General features: G+C 48.1%; 1 protein-coding gene across 1 annotated transcript in view; it reads right to left on the bottom strand.

Annotated features, from left to right (window-relative positions):
• Positions 1-10,862, bottom strand: part of TEKT3 (tektin 3) — an 84,285-nt gene extending 73,423 nt beyond the window's left edge. The window contains exon 1 of the mRNA XM_069798903.1: positions 10,705-10,862. The gene's annotated coding sequence lies outside the window, so the exon portion shown is untranslated. The remainder of the gene's footprint in view (positions 1-10,704) is intronic.
• Positions 10,863-13,137: the final 2,275 nt, after the last annotated feature.

Here is a 13,137-nt window from a genome sequence, read left to right as displayed (position 1 = left end):
CAGGGCTAATGCTCTGAATCTGGAGGCTGAGCATAAAGCTGAGATAGGGTTGAAGGCTAGGATGTTCCCCTGAAGTCCACTCTCATCCAGAGAAACAGCTCAGACCTGGGCTCAGATGGATGTTTGCAAACCTCAGGCTTGCTCATGATCTTGTGAAGCCTGGCTCTGCCAAGGCTGAAGAGGCTGTCACACAAGCAGGCAGGCTGCAAAAGGAGAGTGTCAGGCATAACTAGAGCTGACATCAGTCTGTGTTTCTCAGCAAATAGGAGTGATTAATTTGCTGCTGTGGAAGAGAGCAACAAGCCCCAGGGCATGGCATGCACTGCTGCTCCCAGAGCTCCTTTCTACCTCCTTCCCTGGCAGCTGCCCACCCAGAGCATCTCTGCACCTGTGTCCTATGTGACCACCCAGTACATTCTGGCTATGGTGAAGGTAAGCATTTTCTCTGCCCCAGGCATTTTCTCCCACATTTAACACAGATTCAGGTACAATGAGATGCTGAAGCACAACAAAAACTAAAATCCAGGCACAGATCTGGCCTCATCTACTGACAAGCCTGTCTATAACAGAAAAAATAAAAACACTGACCCACAGGAAGGAAAAAAGCATTTTCTCCCTCCTCACAGCCTCCTTACTATTTGGTTGTCCTCAAACAACACCCCAGCAAACGCCTGAACCATACAGGTTATACCAACACAGCGAGGAGACTTGGCCCCAATCCTCACCCAGCATAAATCAGTGCTGCATTAGTGGAGCCAGAGCTTTATGACAGCAGCAGATCTGGCTCACGCTCAGCCCACAAAACCAGCTGCCATCAGACTAATGCAACACAAATTAAACATAAGGTTTTCCAATCAAGCTTCACATCAAAAGTAGAGCTATGCAATTCAAGTTGCAGGCACAGCTTCAAGCTAATATTTGTTTTACCTTAATTACTGTGCTATTAGCCTCTGCAGTAACCTTAACTTGATAGGCAAGATCCTGATGGCAGCCAACATTAACCGCTGAAGAGTCATTTCTACTGATGCTCACTCAGTTATCTAATGCCACAACCACAGTTAGCTCTATCTGGCCAATTAAATTCAGACCACCTTTCCTGTGAAAAAACTCCTGGATGGGATCATGTGTATTCCACATCTATGAAGCACACCACAGAGTACCTAGCAATGCCGAAGAGTCCACCCAGCTGTTTTGTGGTGTCTTTTTGTCATGTAAAACAGCCATAATGTTAACTTGAGCATTGCTGGGCTTGTGACTGTTCCTGCACCCCAAAGGAACAAGAAGGATGCTCTGGGCTCCCTCTTTCTCCCCCTCCCTGCACCTTCCTCCCTATTTTGCTATCTGTAGTCCCAACAGAGAGGAAGCAGATTACTCAGGGAAGCCACATATTTCCCCTTTACTAAGATATACTATAACATGACTCAGCAAAACACAAGAGTAGAAGACAGCACACGTGTGTAGCAATCTAGAAAGGATGGTGCAAGACTCCCAGGGTAGCTTGGACCCAGACTCCAAGTTCAGCTTGATAACCCCAGGGGAGCTCCCTGTGCTGGCTGGAGCACTCAGAGAGCTTGATGAGGAGAGCTCAAATTGTTCACACTGAATAGTTCATCAGCAACACAAATATTGCCCTGGCAATTCCCCACTAACAGCTTGTGAATGGCTGCTGGAGAAACCACCTCCAATATTCATTTGAATGGACATCCCCATTTCTGGCTGTGAATGGTTTCTCACTTGCAGGCTGAGCAGAGAAGATCAGATCAAAAATTAACACAGAAAATATCTCCATTCTTACCCAGCAGCCTGGTCCAAAAGCCAGGGCAATACCTGCTCACTCCCAGAGGGACTGTGGGAGAGGCCACCTTTCCCTTAAGGGAACTTTTCCATCCGTGTCAGTCAGCAACAGCCCTTCAGTCGTGTTGGCTGCTGTTACCCCACAACCCGGAGGTGGCACTGAAGGTGGAAGCATGAAGTGCTCTGTGGTCCTACACCAGAGACAGTCTGGTACCCAGACAGGGGGCTGAGCTACAGCATGCAGACCAGCTACAAGCAATCTGCCTGCTGGTCAAGGCATTAGGATAGAAATTTATCTCAGAGAGGAAGGGACCTCATGTAGCTATGCAGTTTCCAGCAGGTGAGGACCAAGGGGTGGAGCTACTTTTCCATGGATTTCCAGGAAGGCTCAGGCAGCCACAAAATAGCTTCTCCACAACTCCATGGCTAGAAGCAGGAGGCAAAGCTTTCAGCCAGGCTTTCTCCTCTCTTCCCTGCCTACCCAGCCTGGAAGCAATTTGGAGCAAGAACTGCATTTAGCTAACAGACCCCAACCTCTGCAGCACATCTGACCTTGCCATGTAACAAGGTTTTAGAAGTACCATGAAGAAGCTGTGTTTGCAAACCACTATCTCTAGCAGTGGCCAGAAAGAATTTCACTGAGCAAGAGGTCAAACGTCTGCGGTTTCCACTACTTCCCTTTCACAGGGCAGCCCCTAAATCTTAAAGCACATTGCTTTATTTGCAGTGGTTCACAGAACTGCTGAGGCTGGAGGCACCTCTGGAGATAATCTACTCCAACTTGCCTTCTCACAGCAGGTTGCTTAGGACTGTCAGGTCAGACTTTGAATAACCTTGAGGATGGAGACTCTTCTGCTTTATGCTTTTTCTGCTTTTAACTAACATCCCACTCTTTAGTCATGGAAAAAAGAATTTTGTACAAAGGCATTCAGATCAGGCAACATCCAATCTCAACAGCAATAATGAGTTGAGCTGGCTGAAAATGAGTTGGGAAGAAAAAAGCTTCAGCTAGAAAGTATTTTTCTGGAATAAATCTACTTTTCAGAGATGTTGACTTTTTGACAAGATGAAAAACTCCAACTGGAAAAATATCTACTTTGCATCAAAAACCTGCTCAGGAAAGAGAACAGAAGACATTGCCTTTAGCTTAAAATGATCTCTCAAAATGGAAAATTTGTACTGTTTGTTTTCGTTTTGTCATGAAATTCTCCTTAGCACAGGGAAACATTTCCCAGCCAGCTCCACCGATCAGCAACTGGGCTGCTCTGCCAGCCTGAGAAGTGACACCATGCCTCAAGCACGGCATTCCTGCCACAGGGTGCTATATTGGCCCACGCTCTCCCAGACATGCCTTTACTCCTGGCTGGAGTTTCACATGGCCCCAGACTGCCTCCCACTGAGCAGCACTTCACTCCAGCTGGAGACCCACAGGACATGTCATTGCCCAAATATCTTCACAACTCCAAGCCAGCAGTATTGCTTTGTGCACAAAAATCCTTGCTCCAGTGATGTCCAAGCCCTGCTTTTGGCTTTGCTGGACCCAAGGTTGCAAACCCCAACCCTTCAGGAGCAATCTGGCCCTTTGAAATGGAGCAGAAGTGGATGGACAAGCTCATCTCGCCACCCAACTACCTTAAACGTGCATGTTGTGAAAGCCCAGCACACATCCACGATGCAGCCCGCATTCCCCGGAGATGCCATTCAGGAGGAGCAGGGTGTGTGCGCACGCCTTTCTGTCCACAAGCTGTTCTGGATGCAGCATGCAACGTGAGCCAGGGGCTGAAATAGCATCTGTTTTTAGCAGGAAGATGCTGCAAGGCTCTGACACCCGCCTGCCACGCTAAAAATTCAGGGCGGGAATGTTCAGTATCCAGCCAAATTAGCCTTGAGAACAGAAATACCAGGTTCGTGCAATTAATCTTCCAGGGGAAGAGAACATCCCACTGGCCCACCCTTAGGAAACCCAGGATGACCAGAGATGGAGCTCCCTGGTCCCTCACTCCGAAACAGTAAACAAGAGAGAACAAAGGTGAGGGCATAAAAGGAAACCTTGCACGGACCTGCCACCAAATATAACTCAGAAAGGGGCCAGCACAGACGAGCAGCAAGACCTCTCTTGCTCATGGGCTGCTTAGTTTATCCACATGGATTGTCACATTTACTTACTCAAATGACTTTCTGAAGAGGTTTAGCTACAGCAGATCGCCAATTCTGGTTTTGTTTCCACCATACACCTCAACACAGCTTCCCCCCCAACCCAGAGTCTGCAGTGTTTCTGTTGTAGCAGCAGTCTGCACACAAGGGTGAGGGTTTTACAAGTCCAGGAAAGAAAAATCCCTCAAGTAGTTGTGGTTGCTGAGTTATGGTGGGTTTTGTGTCTTTTTGGGAGCCTCCTGGAATGACCCGAGTGATTGAGGTCACTTGAAGCAGCCTCTTGATGACTTCATCTTCCTACTTGTTAACAAGCCCCTGGCCTGAACAGAACTGATGGATGCCACACACCACAGAACAATTTATCTTAAAAGGCAAAATACAGGCCCATATATATATCAAGAATGCCACAGGAGCATAGCAGGACCCTCCCAAGAGAACTGGCTTTTGTGTTTGAGCAGCCATTCTCTACCCAAACCTTTCCTTTGCGATCCAGAGCTGGGAAGTCAGTTTTAACAAATGAAGCTGTGAACAGCTTTGACAACAGGGAAAGAGTCAGAGCACTAATGTCATCACTTGTGTGACCCCTTCCATATCTGCCAACTGGGATAGCTTTCTGTCAACCAGCAGTTTCACTCAGCACAGGAAATTCTCCCCATTTTTAGACGACTTATCAGAAGGGAAAGCAGCCCTCACCAAGTCCTACAAACAAGCCATGAAAAGCCAAACCCAGTGCTTTCTCAGGACACAAGGTCTGCTTCTGCTCTTACCTTTCTCTTGCCTTTGGCTTGGTAACTATGCACACAAAGCTATAGAAGTATGACGACTTTCCACAAATACAGACTTTCCTGTTACCAGTGGACCCCCTGCTCTCCTGCAGAGATCAGTTCTGGCTTTGACTAAGACTCACTTGGAGCCCAGCTCTGAGGACCACCCTTCACAGCTCTGATCCCCATGAACAAACCCAAAGCACACTTGAGCTTGCTGTTCTGCAAAGCCAATGACTAAACCCCCAATCACTTTAGTGACAGGCAGTCAAGTTTTAGGCAGTTGGTTACCAATTCATTGCTACTCAGCATTGCTTTTAACAATCCAGCAAGCTGGAGATTAGGCACAGGTTTTGCTCAGAAGAGCATGAAGAACATATCTAATCCCAAAGAGACCTTCACAGCATCTGTGAACCAGGACACACCGACTCAGTGCACACCACCTCCACAGTTTTGTAGCTGTAAAGCAACCTTTTTGTGCCCTTTAGATGGCAGCAACTTTCTGAAAGCTGTGGAAACACATGGATATGGAAAAAAAGATTTAAGTCTGAAGGTCATGAGATGAATCTAGGTGAGAAGGAGGTCAGGGATAGAGCTAAGCTTATTCACATACTCCACAGACTTGGAGGATGCACTGCTAGAGCTGGCCAGCAGTGCCGAATAAATCTAAGGAGCACACTCAAAATGATCTGAAGAGCTTTGTGGTGATTTCTAGAGCAACCGCCAGGGAAACTGTTAATCCTTTTTTGCAGATGAGTTACTGCATACAAGCTGCTCCATCAGCAGGACTCAGCCCTGGATCCATCTGGTGTGACAGGGGCCACCAGGCAGCTGCTCAGTGGGGACAGAGGTCCCAGTAGGACACACATTGAAGCCTTCAGATCAGTCATCCACAGTTAAAAAATTGTGCACTGCTTTTCTACAAGTATCCCCAAGGTATTTGCTTGCAAGTTTCCTGCATTCCTCACACATTTCTACAAGGAAGTTTTTGATACATTTTCCAAGGGAAACGAACACCAAAGCAGCCTGGACACCAGTAATACAAATTTCTTCAGAAATACGAGCACTTATCACTGAATTAATCACTTACAACGTTCTTTTTCCTAAGCTGCAATCAAGAAAATATTACCCTCCCTGGAGAACAGCTCAGCCCTCCACAGTGCTCTGTTCAGCCTTACTACATACACCCTATGCTTACTTCTGCCATTATCTCCATTTTATAGAAAATGAAAGTGAGAATCGGAACACAATCTTCCCAGAGGTGCAAAGTAAGAGGGTAAAAGCCAAAAAACAGAAGCAAGGAGTTGCTACTGCAAGTGTCCCACAAAGCTGCCCTTTCCCTGAGCTGGTAGGAAAGGGATGTTTCAGATAAACGCTTTATAAAGCTGGTTGATTCAAAAAAAAAAAAAAAAGGCACCCTCAAATGAAAGTACAGACCACTATTTCCAAAAGCATCCAGAGATTTGTGTTGTCAACCATGACACACCCTGCGTTGGCATTTCCTTAGCAAAAGGTTAAGCCCCCTCTGAGATGCTGGGCTTCCACAGTCAAGTCCCTTCTGAATCATCAGACACATCCAGTCCATCACATGTGGGACTCAACCCTATACCAGGGGCATTTAGCTCCCCAAATCACCCACTGGATTTCAGATACTCCATATTCAGAGGGGCCAAATCAGGGCATTTGGATCCAAGCAGTTTTCCTAATCTGCCCTGAAAGTCAGCCAGGGCAGAAGCTGTTCCAGCTGCACATATGGGTTAGAGCAGGAAAGGCACAAGTCCCTCGAAACATCCTCTCCAGCATGTATTTCACAATAGTGCTGTTCCTCACTCCAAAAGAAAAAAAAAATAATCACTCCAGTACTATGAAGCTTTCCTTCTCAGCAAAACTGATCATGCCTCCCCTGTAGCAATGTTTTTGTCTCTTCTCTCCAGCCACACATTATCAAACCCCTTTGGAAATTTAACAGTCTATGGGCAAGACAGAATAAAATTCATTCCTTTAATTTTTTTTTTTTTTTCCAAGAGCAAAGAAACTTCAGGCAGCAGAAAACCAGCAGGCTCACACAGACACCTCCCTATTCTGCAGCAAACCGTTCCTTTGCCACATCCGAGCTGCAGCAGGAGCCAGAGCTGGGAGGAATGTCACACCCCGCCGAGGCAGACATAGGCACCAGTGTTCAGAGCCAGCACTGGGACCCTCGCCGCCTCGCACCAGCACCGACCCGGCTGGGCTGTAAATACACCCAAGGTCCCAGCACACTTGGAATCGCTAGGTCTCATGTTTTGTGGAGGGAAAAGTTTCTTTGCCCAGTTTTACCAGCTCATCCTCCTGTTATATTCATGCCCTGAGGTCAGCAAATGAAGGCAATCCAGACGCAAAAGCCCAACGCTATTCCCCTGCAGCCAGCAGACCCGGGCTGCACTCCTGTTTCGGCACACCCTGGGGCCAGCCCAGCTTACCTGCCCTGGCACAAGCACACCTGGGATGCTCAGGGCTGCATCAAAAGCAGGCACTGCTGTCCTGTGTCCAAAGTGGCCGTTACGCACCACACAACCGCAGAAGCACTGCCAGCACACCCAGGCGATGCGGCAGCCCAGACTGCTGCATGGCCCTGTACAGAGTTTAATTAGGACCCTCTTTCATAGTCCAGAGCAAGATACTACCCTTACTGCTCTGTTATCATGGTCTAGTGAGCAAGTATTAGGTGATACAGCAGGGGATAACACGATGGAAAAAACATCAGATATCTCCTGCTCCTTTGCTAGTGGAAGCCAGGAAAGTTTGTGGAGCCAGCCAAGGATCTTGCCCATTTGGGTCTTTCTTTGGGTCTGAAGTTCAAATAGATCTGAAGATTTGGCCCAAACCCTCAGCTTTTGTCTAGCTCAGTGGGCAGATGGAAGGGGACCAGAGGCTAGCTCCTAAATCCAGATAACCAATGTTGTCCCCAAGTGGTGTTTAATGAGTGAGTGGGGGTGGGTCTGGATGGGCAGGACAGACTACCAGAGGAGAGCCCAACACCCCAGCTACCTCCAGCTGGCCCATGGTCACCCCAGGATAACTTAGAGCAGCCTCCAGGCTACCTTAAGAATGGTGAAAAGGCAGCAGAGCATCTCAATTTCCTGATCATGCTTCAATTCCTATTTAAGATGATTTTGGAACTCTTTTTCTGCTATACAGACTTTAAAAAGAACAGACACTCCTTTCAGCTGAACCAGTCAGGGCTGTGCTGAACTCACCGAGCCTCCACAGAGTTACTAACTCCAGCTCTGTCCAAGCCAGACCACAGAGGCACAGGAGGAAGCGAGGGCCCATGGCTTATCCAGCAGGTCACCGATCCAACATCTGCTTTCCATGTTCCCCTGGGCAGGGCTCCAAGTGCATAACATATACATCTGCATGTCTGTCTCCATACAGCACACACCATTTGTCTCCAAGACTGCTGACCAGTGACCCCAGCAAGACTCGGTGGAGCAGAGTAAAAAGCGGCTCCCCAAGAAACACACCTGATCCCTTGGGACAAAGCAAGTCTACAAAATAAAAGCTATAAGTGGAGCAGCCGCGATCCCACCCATAAAGCAGGGCTGTAAAGCAGCTCAAGCTCACCAAGTAAAAACTAGCAGAGCCATAAAGAGCATCCTTTCCCCGCAGCAGCATTTCTGCAAGCCACAGCCTGAGCATGGCGGGCAGCGTTGTTGTAACCCTTCCACCCGGGTGGCAACAGAAACATCTGCAGGCTGGTGCATGGACAGGGCTGGAGGAACCAGGGGAAATAAGTGGTCAACAGGGAGCCAGTCCTTCCCACCTCACGATGTCTGGAGCAGGACTGCACCTCAGCAAGTTGTTTGGCTTCAGGACAGCCCGAACCCTCCCTGAGCCCCAACCTGGGGGAGCCAGTGGGGTTGTGGAGTCACACACTAACGCCGATGAAAAACAGTTGATCCCCTTCAGGATGGCAGGTTTCTCACAGCCCAAGGCCAAGTGGACCAAGGCAGGGACACCCAAACCACCGGGCAGGGATCACGCAATCACCCAGCTGCAGTCACTTCAGCTCAGCAGCAGCCGCACAGGCTCCAGGCTCGCTGTCCCCAGGGCTCCCTGCACCATCTGCGCTGCAGCAGCACTGGTGGCCTGCACCGCTGCAAGGGGTGCGCGGGGGGATGCAGGGACCACAGCAGCATCCCAGAGGTGACAGGCCTTGCCAGCCGGCAAGGGGGGATCTCAGCACAGCACACCACCCGGGGACACATCACCCGCAGCCCCCATAAGCCACCAACAGGTAACACGAGAGCTGATTACAGCTCCTTGAGCTATTTGCCTTCCACAGTTTATCTATCCACACAAGGCACAGGTGCAGAAATACTACTGCTCCCATTTTACAGAGGTGGCACAGAGAAGTTTGCTGTCCTGAGACACACGGACATCAAGCCAGCTCCCTGTTGGAAGCCAAGATGACAATCATGGGCCATCTAAGCACCATTATGCAGCTATTTCATACTTTCTTTTGTTTGTATAACCTTGAAACTTTATTTGAAAGACCCATTAAAAAAAAAAACAAAAACAAAAACCTGGCTATTTGTGAATTAGAGAGCTAAGTAAAGCAACTACATACCCATTAGCCTGCAGGCAGAGAAAACGGCACATAGCTTTTTAATCCAATATATCAACCTCTCCATCTGGAAATGCCCTTGTGCCACAAACCCCTGCTTGGAAAAGCAGTCCTGCTTTTGCACTTAGCACATGGGGGCTGCACACACGAAGTGGAAGATCACAGATAGGATTCATTACCCAGAGAGATGGCAGAAAACATTATAGGAAGGTTTTGAGAGCTGGAGAGAGAGCCACCGATCTATCAGAGATCGCACTACAAGGCACAGTGAGGGTCACCTGCAGCATCAGGCACTCTCTTAGCTATAAGAGCACCTCTCCTCTACCTGCACATTAAAACCTACAGCCCAATGTGCAGTCACAGAGCCTGTGCTAAGGCACACTCTCACCCCCAGGTAGGTCACAAGAGCAGGTAGTGATGTACCAGGTACATATAAATATGTAACTGCAAAAAAGTAGAAAAGATCCAGGGAAATGCAAAACACCAAGAATTATCCTATAGACTCCATCATCACTTGTTATTTGCTTCCTACGAGCAAGTGTGCACATTACACACCACAGGTATGTTCTCATGCCTCTGCAGACGCTGGTTAAAACACACAAACTCAAGTTTAATGATCACTGTATTCATGCGACATGTACCACACCAAGCTACACAGAAAATCATTTTTACATTACCTGCCACAAACACACACTCCCTGCCCCCTGTCCATCTCCCCCCCAGCTTGACATTGCACAGGCAGTGAAGCCTTAAAGAGCCAGCCTGAAATGAGCTGCTAACAGCTGTAATTAGCCACTAATCAAACCCAATTGCTGGGGATCAGTGAAGATAAAATTTACACCTGGGAAAGCAACCTGCCACAAGCAACTTAAAGGAGTCTCACTGTTCTCCTGAGCTGCCCATAACAAACCCCTAGTATTTCCAGGTATTTCAGGGAATGCATCACACATTTCCCTAAGGGGGTAACGCCTGACTTCACTGTGAGCTGCAAAGGGCCAGAGTGAACTGAAAGTCTCCCCCAGTCCTGGAGGACATGCATCGTGAGCACTGACCCCAGTACAACTAACCAACATGTTCAAACATAACCTTAAACGTTCAAATTTAGCACGACATGGCCACAAGTTCCCAGCACATGGCTGTCTCGGCTTGGCCAGCTACAGACATCAAGGTGTAGCCTCACTAGTATTTCTGCAGTCAAGTTTAAATTTCAACCCAGTGGATATTTAAGCTCATAAATAAAAAAACCCGAAGTTTTTGCAGGAAACCAGCACGAGGGAAATGCCCATACTGGAGGTGCATGCAGCTGGCATCCTCCAGCTTTCTCTGCTTTAACCCTGCCCATCACCCTGGCACAGGGCAGCCCCAGCCCCGAGCAGCTCTTACCTGTGCACAGGCTTTGAAAGGTGTCGATAGAAGGTGCTTCCATCAGTGTCAAGTGGTCAAATGTGTCCTGCTCTGAAGGCTCCAGGATTTCCTTTAAAAAAGCACCCATTTTTCTCACTGAATATATAGTAGGGGTACAAAACAAACAAACAAAATAGTTTCACATGATGCTATGTGGCCAGAATTGGTTTTTTCCCCTTTTTTTTCCTCGGATACCCAGGCCCGGAGCAGATTGCAGGAAGCTGCTCTGTTGCCAACAAACACTGTGTTACTATAGAGATATCACAGTACTGCCACTCTCTGCTGCCTCGCACACCGTCCAGCTTGGGATTGCTCTGAAAGCCCCTGAAGTCAGTGCAAGCCTGACTGAAAGGATTTGAGTCTGGCTTTGGGTATTAGACACTTCACACAGAGCTCAATGCTTTTGAATAGCATTGGGCAGGTTGCAAAGTCATGCATTTTAAAGAAAACACCAGAATTGGAGTTGATGAGATAAATTTAAGTCCCCATCTTCCCCATGTTGCACATACATGGGCCATTGGAGCTCTCATTACCCTGTTGCACGCACTTTTCCACAATCCTCTCCCTTACGCGATGCACTTGCTTTTGCTTCACCAAAGCCCCAAGTGTATAAAGCATAGGACTTCTTTGCAAGAGCCCAGCCTCACCTGCTGCACAGTGGATACAGGCAGGGCTGGCAGACAGTCCTTGTTTTTCCCTTCCAGTACCCACTCTCTCCCTGTGTTGCCAATTCCCCCAGCCTCAGCTCATCATTCCCCTCTCTAGGTCTCCTTCCCCATTTCCCACTCCTGCTTTCTCCTTCAGTCCCAACCTCACCCACCCCCATTTTTATAGCTCCCAGTCCCCAACCCTGCCACCACTTTCCCAGCCCCTAGTACCTGGATGCAGCAGCCAAGCAAGGAGCAGGGCAGCTTCTGCTTGTGTTAAGGCAGCCACTCAACACCAGGACACACTTAAAATCAGATCTACCTGTTACCAGGTGCTTATGACAGCATAAAGCACCTCAAGCACCCACTAAAATGAGAGGTGAAAAGCTAGTCCAGCTGGAGGTGCTTTTAACCCCCAAACCCACCTCCTCAATCAGAGCCACCAGCTGAGCCCTACCTCAGCCACCACACTGCACACCCTGGGAAAAGGGCTTTTTAATATCACGGGGAATTTCTCCTTCTTTGATGAGTTTCAGCTGAATCAGCCAGCTGGTTTAAAAGCTATCGGGGGAGAGGCAGGCACTCAGTATGCTTACTTATATGGAGCTCATTTCGTTAGGAAACAAGCTTAAAATCAGCCTAGATGTCTCCAGTCATTCCTGTTGTCTTGTATGTGGTCCTTGTACAGGCTCATCTCTCTCTCTCTCCAAATGTTTCTTTGTCCTCTTGTTACCTACCCACAAGGGGATGCATTTTTCTGGGCAGCTGACACAAGTCCTATGTGCACTCCTGTGATAGTAGTGGTACCATATCACCATCCTCCTCCCACGCCAGCTCTCCAGAAACTACATATCTTGGCTAGAAAAAGTCCTCCTGGTCACTTTGCTGCTGCTCCCTCCATGACTCTGTCCCTGTAGCCTACATTGCACACACAGTTCAATTGATATCATCCTTCCCACAGTGTGAACAAAATACCCACATCCAGCCTTCTGAAAGAAACACCAGTTAAATGCTTAAAACAACAGCTGGCCCCATGCACACCCTGGAGCAGATCACCAGCCTATGGTACTTATTGCCCCACAGATAATGCAGATTAGTCTATCCAGTGGTTATCACACCCTCCTGGGTGTCCAAAGAGCTGGAATTAATCTCTCGCTCCATCCAGCAAACATGCTATTTTGCTGACAGATTGGGAAGTTTAATTAATAGCAGGAACATATGTTAAGCCACTCCAACCAAACAGGCTTGGTTCATCAGATATGGTACATCCAGAAATAACTCTGAGATTTGAGGCAAAAAAAGAAACCCTAAAAAACCCAAAACGTTCTCCTGTTATGAACCCATGCCCAGGGACTGATGCTGCCCTATGCAACGCTGACCCAGCTCATTCTTTTGCTCACAGAAATGTGGGATTCCCATTAAACCCAGTGTTAACCAGAACCTGCTCATTAGACACCAGAATAAAAAGCAAATTTTGCCTCAGGTATTTCATGAATCCTAGGTGCTTTGGCTGGCAGTCATTTTCATGAACTTAAGAAAAAAACAGAGAGAAAGAGGGGAAATTTCTTTTACAGGAAGAAAACCACTTTAAATACCTTGTTGTCCTCCCAGTGGCTCTTGGTTACCAGCAGCATCAAAGCCTGCCTTTAGCTGGGGAAGGATTGCTTCTGGGAAATGCTGCTGCAGTTGCTAAGTTCTCCAGAACTGTCTTGGGTCGTGCCTGTGCCAGGAAGAGAGGCTGTGACTCCCAGCCTAAAATCCCTTC

The sequence above is a fragment of the Haliaeetus albicilla genome, chromosome 12 (genome assembly GCF_947461875.1).
Source record: "Haliaeetus albicilla chromosome 12, bHalAlb1.1, whole genome shotgun sequence".
Taxonomy (NCBI): domain Eukaryota; kingdom Metazoa; phylum Chordata; class Aves; order Accipitriformes; family Accipitridae; genus Haliaeetus; species Haliaeetus albicilla.
The sequence above is the reverse complement of the archived record's forward strand: the minus strand, read 5'-3'. Positions and strand labels throughout refer to the sequence as shown.